This window comes from Chiloscyllium plagiosum, chromosome 31 (genome assembly GCF_004010195.1).
Source record: "Chiloscyllium plagiosum isolate BGI_BamShark_2017 chromosome 31, ASM401019v2, whole genome shotgun sequence".
Taxonomy (NCBI): Eukaryota; Metazoa; Chordata; class Chondrichthyes; order Orectolobiformes; family Hemiscylliidae; genus Chiloscyllium; species Chiloscyllium plagiosum.
The window spans coordinates 34,210,480-34,216,479 of record NC_057740.1 but is presented as its reverse complement, the minus strand read 5'-3'; the positions used below and the strand labels follow the sequence as shown (position 1 = coordinate 34,216,479).

The following is a 6,000-nucleotide window of genomic DNA, read 5'->3' as shown; positions in this document are numbered from 1 at the left end:
CATGATTAGGATCCAATCAATGGGATTTTTGTTCCAGTTTGAGTTGACTTGCCATGCATTTTAGGTGGGATGGCTGAGGCACAGCAAGATGTTTTAAAAAGCAATACCTTACAATCAGTCTAATCTGCTTGCCAACAAGCACAATACATAGATTGTTGGATATTATAAAAGGGAAAAATAAAATAAGTAGCTGTTCAGTATTTAAACATTTATGATATAATCGTGAGGCCTTACCGAGTGAATATTAGATTTTGTCGATTTACCGATTAAAGTCCCCTAGCACACTATTAACCATGACAAATAACATTTCAAAAGAACTTGTTAAGAGCTGCTCCTATATAATTTCCTTAAAGTGGTTCATAGACTCCACAGGAAAAAAAAGGTAATACATTTTTTAGGTGTTTTTTGTGACAGAAAAAAAATGTCTTTCTTCAAGTCTGTATTGATCTCTGATCGGACTGCTAAGCAGCAGCATCAGGGATGCAGAAAAGGCAATTGTTAGAAAGGGGTAAAACGGCATTTGAATGATCTTAATAAAGAATAAATTAGGAAACGAGGTAATAATAAATCACACATCATATTTTCCCTCATTTGAGAGAGCTTTGAACTGTCTATATATGGCTGCTTATTTATTTTCAGTGTATCTACTACCGGCAACATTTTTTGTGTGATTTATAAAATGTCACATACTCTCATATGACAGGTCCACTTACAGCTTGGTGGAGAGTTTAAGGCAACTAAAACACAAAATCCTTATTTTGTGTAAACGAACCTGTTGTTATGAAACTCATGTATAAATTAACCACGTACAGGCAGCTTCATTAAAAACTCCCATTACCTCTGTCTGTGAGCAAGGCTATCAATTTTATAGGAACAATTTATTATAACGATGTGTATCACCATGCTGCATCTAGCTGGGTAATTTGCATTGTAAATTCAAATTAGTCCGTGTAATATTGAGAGCGCTACCATTTACTGACTGTCCAACTATTATTAGCGAGGCACGTTTGTAATTTGGTATTAACATAAATTACTAACATAGTTATTGATTTTTTTTTCATGACCACACTAAGATCGTGGAAGCTGGATAAATATAGAGGGGAGATAAATATGAGGCAGATGGAGAGTTACAGAAACTGAGACAGCTCCAATACTTCTCCTGAAAAGTTAATTGGGAATATTACTCGTATCAATATTTCCTTATCCACTTTTGGAAATGTTGGCTTACCTTCATGGTGATAAAGTTTAAATGCATCCATGAACATCAAAAATGTTAATATGAAAGTACCTTGGAGAACAAATGCTGTGATCAAACAGATAATGAGTAAAAATTGCTAATTAAAGACCAAAAAAATTGCTAAGTACAACTGGCAGTGTTACAAATACCAAAGTTAAAATGATGGACTGTCTGTGAACCTATCCTTCAGTTGAATAAAACAAAAGAATTCAAACCACTTCTAGAGTGCTTAGGTTTGGTATCAACTGTAGCTATCTCCTGTAGGTTAGTGTATGGTAATAAACACAAACCCGACTATACGCAGGACTCGCTGACAGAATCGGAGCTGTCTTGAGGCAAACAGAGCGCATTACTTTGGCACAATTAAAATGTTGTTATTCCCTCCTGGTCCAGACTTGAAATCAAGCTTTTTATTTGTGCTTGGGTGCCAATGAAAGGGATCGGATACATCCACACGAAGCGTGGGGTAACCTCTCAAACTTTTATACATTGGAAGAGCAGAAACAGAGAGACGAATAGGCAAGGGCACTGACGGGTGCAGCCCAGACTTGGGAAGCTTAGCTTTTTCACTTTGTAACTGAAAGAGGGTGCGACAGGCAGGGATGGCGAGAGCTTTCTCCTCGCCAGCTTCGGAATCTCGCGGATACGGTGCAATTACGGCGTAAATACCTCGACCGATGCCAAGTCAAGCAGCGGTGCCTGCTCTGATATCTCGATTGTCTTTGTCACAGGTCAAAAGGAATGGGTCTTTGCTGACTACCTTGGAGTGGGTGCGGAATGTGAGCGTTTACTGAACTAAACCAGAAACGCGCTGGAATTGCTAATTGCAAGAGTGGGCAGTCGGGATTAACCCTGGAAGCGGTCTGCTCTCCCTGAACTGCAGAAATAGAAACTGGTATAAAACTGAATAATTTCATGTGCTGTCTTAGTAAGGGGGTATGAAATCTCAGCAACAGGCTCGCTTCTTGAACACAAAGTGCCCAACACTTTACTCCAGCACCTGCTTCAGAACAAGATCCAGTGTAAGCCGTCCTGGACTATTTCAACAATCTTGTCCTTTTCCTTAAAGAGAAAACGAGTCTGGAATCTCTCGTTAACTCTTCAGACAGGCGACAAAACTCAAAACTGAATTATCTACTCGAAAGGCAGAGTTCATTCACACTGCTTCCTTTGCGTTTTAAAGAATCATTTTCAAATTGTACACTGGCCTAAAAAGTTCGCTGGGTCAGGGATGAAAGCGAATGTTTGTTTGGTTTTGAGAATTTCCAAGTCTAGAATTACACCTGATGACAACCACATAAACCAGAGACTGAGACAGAGACACGCGGTGAAACAACCGTGTGGTTTAGAGAGGGAGAGACTATAGTGAGCTCATTTTCTACGGCGGACTGAGGAGTAAGCTTCTTACGGTTGCACCTGGGTAGTCTTGCTAATAAATCTCATTCCCCTCTCTCCTCCCCGAGACTGTACTCAATATATCTCATCTCAAGAACAGCTCCAGGTGGCGCGGCTTCATCGACAAAAAGAAAACACCTTCCATGCACATTGTAGTTACACAATGTTCGACGTTTACGGGAAAAGGGTGCTCAATTTTTCCCCGAATTAAACAAGCTCATTCAAGAAAGGGCATGCGGTATCGAGTGAGGGAAAATAAAGTTTAAACAATGAAAAGCTGTCCTTCCTCACTCCAGATAGAATGCGAGTGGCCCATTCCAACTCGATAATGAACAAGTTACTTATGTAATCGAGCCCCCAAAATAGTGCATCGATCACTGTTGTAACATCTGTTAGATGGATCCAAATTTTTTAACAGCGATAAAATACAAGGGGTGATACAGGAACCTTTGTCACTGCAGTATCTCTTCGGATCAGCCGCGTTTTACGTGTCAGTCACTGCAATCCCCTTACAAATTCACCCTTAACAAAAACCTACGCCTTTTGCAAACTGATTTTTTTTTGCTCAGCGGCCACACACCTCCAAGTGACTACGTCTTCACTTTAATACAAAGCGTTCTCCTTAAAACAAAAGGAGGAAAATTAAAGAGCGCTGCGCAAGGCGTTCGCTGCTCGCTCGGTTAAGTGAGATGAAAGGCACCCGTAAGTTTGGTGTTGGCATTTAAAAGCGAAGGAAAAGCACAGTTCCTCCAGCAAGGCTGGCTTTCCGCATCAGTTTCAGACATCTGAAATTAACAGGTCAATAAATCTGTGCACGATCCGGCTTGGGTCAGGCGCTGTCTGTACGTCGTTTTCCCTCGTGTTCAAAAAAAAGTAATTTGTTATGATTGAGAAGCTAAACAATTACAAGAGACGGCAGAAATAAAAGCAACTTTTGGATGCTTAATAAAACAGAGCAAATCAATGGGAAATTAGGTTACTGGGAATCAAGGAACTAGAGGAATGAAGGCAAACTCTTCCACTCTCACCAAAAATAAATTAAAAATACATGCAAAACATAAATGTAAACGCTCCCCCGTTACACTTCTCTGATGTGCAAATTGCATTACCTGGGGTTGGTGCTATTCCAGTACACGGCGTAGCGGTCAGCAACTACTTTCCCAGAATCTTCCGTCCAAACACAAACCCAAAGGGCCAGAAAGAGCAGCACAGCCACCTCCACGTTCATCATCGCCGATGAATCCGTCCGGCGGTCTTCACGCGCAAAACTCTGGTTGCAAATCAAAGCCTCCAGCCGCCGTCTCCATACGGTGCCTGAACCACAACTTTCAACAGGAGCAGCTCCTTTTTTTTTGAAAAAAAAAGGAAGAGTGAATCCAACCCCTATTACACTCGCGCAACCTAGCCTGCTTGGAGAGGGAGGTGTGGTGGGAGCGAGCAGAGAGGAGGAGGTGGCGGAAGGAGGAGGCGGGAGCGCTGGAAATTATGAATGAAAGCACCTTCCACCAGTTGTGAGCCGGGCGCCTCCGAGGCGTCTTCGCCAATCGGAGCTGGGCGGGGGCGGGACAGGACCATGTTAGGGCGGGCCGCCGTCTTGAGTGGCAGCCGCCGAGGAGCGGCCGACCAATAGCCGCGGGTCCCCGGGCGGATGACGTCACAATGGGAGCCCACTAAATCGCTACATTCCCTTCCAAAGCCTGTAACAATTCCGCATGCGACTCCCTGAGCACCCTGCCGCTGTAAACACGACTCAGGGGAATCGCAAGTCACATTTTAAAAGTAATTGCATCGCAAATCAGCAAACTTTAAGTAAACTCCACCATCCCCTGCCCTTCAATCACATATCACAAATTAGCGTACAAAAACAGAGAAGTGCTGGAGAAACTCAGCAGATCTAGCAGCATCACCTGTGGAGAGAGAGAGAGAGAAACGTTAACAGAGTTAACGTTCCGAGTTCAGTGACCCCCTCTCAGAACATGAACAAATTAGCAATTCATGTTAAAATACTCTAGAGTTTACGCCGACTTGAGACTGATTCTTCGGCGTGATCCTCCTGGAATTTTACAGTGCTAACAATGGAATGGAATTGTTTGTTTTTTTTTATTTTGAGAACTGGATAATTTGTGCATGAATCCTTACAGGGAACCGTCCTTCTACCTGTTTCCGAAGCAACGCATCTAATAGGAAATAAAAAAAACATCAACTTGCAGCGCGTAAGCCACTAAGAGGGAATCAACTGTAGGATCTCTTTCTGCACACGTGTAATATTGAATAAGTGTGAAGAATATCAAAAAGAGTAGGAGGTAAGAACACGTCTTAATTCTGAATAATATCGCACTGATTTTTAAAATTATTTATAAAAGTAGCTTTATTGAAAAACCCTCATACTCTCGCGCTAGTTAACTCAATTATCTTTCTCCTTTCCATGTGCTTCCAACTCGTCATACTGCACCTCATAATGAATGTAACTGTATAACTTGGGCTCGCTCCTCTTCCAGGGTCATCCTGCTTGGCCACCCACACTGTAAAGCTAAGCTCATTAAATGCCTGTATCCTATATCACACCAAGTCCAAATTAACCACCATCCCTGCGTTCACTGACTTGTATTAGCTCCTAGTTTGACAACGCCTTGACTTAAACCCAAACTCTCATGCTTACCTTCAAATCCCTGTATGGTGTCCCGATCCTCTTCCCTCCTCCACTTCTGCTAAACTTCCTTCAGAGCCAAACCCTTCAAGATCTCTGTGCTCCTATAACTTTGGTCACTTGCACTGCGCGATTTTAACACCTTGACTGTTTCGTTCGCTGCCTGGTCACCTATCCGCCTTTCCTCTTCCTCTAAAATGCTTCTGACAATCACCCTCTGCTATCAAGCATTCTGACACCTATTTACGATCTCGTGATGAATGCTCGCTGTCGCATTTTCTTCACTGGGTCTGCTGTGAAAGGACTTTCGAAGTTGTAATATGTTAAAAGTGATTTTGAAAGAAACACAAGCTGAAATCATTCTGATGAACAGTAAATATCCCGCCAGATTCATTCTCTCTCCCCAAATTCTATCTGACCTACCTGTTCTTAGGCGTTCAGGGACTGCAGTATTTTTGATTTTGTTTTAAATATAGTCAAGTTAAAATATGTGGAGACTCTTCACGGATCCGGGTCATCTCAGACCACTTCACACCAAGCCCAGTATAGTTCCTGTCCAAGAATACAATCTACACAAATAGTACAGTTAACACGTTGAAGCTAAAATCATTTAAGAGCAGGAAATTGAAAATACCATATTGATGGCATTTTAAGTGGATTAATATCTTCCTAATATGGATCTTAGATAGAAACCAGTTTAGCCAATTCATTTACAAAATCA

The 6,000-nt window shown here is 42.0% G+C and overlaps 1 long non-coding RNA gene across 4 annotated transcripts in view; it reads left to right on the top strand.

The window, feature by feature from the left end:
* Positions 1–4,333: 4,333 nt before the first annotated feature.
* LOC122565405 overlaps positions 4,334–6,000 on the top strand; it is a 100,032-nt gene continuing 98,365 nt past the window's right edge. For all 4 annotated transcript variants that reach the window (XR_006316158.1, XR_006316156.1, XR_006316159.1 and 1 more), the window contains exon 1: positions 4,334–4,935. This is a non-coding gene — a long non-coding RNA (uncharacterized LOC122565405). The remainder of the gene's footprint in view (positions 4,936–6,000) is intronic.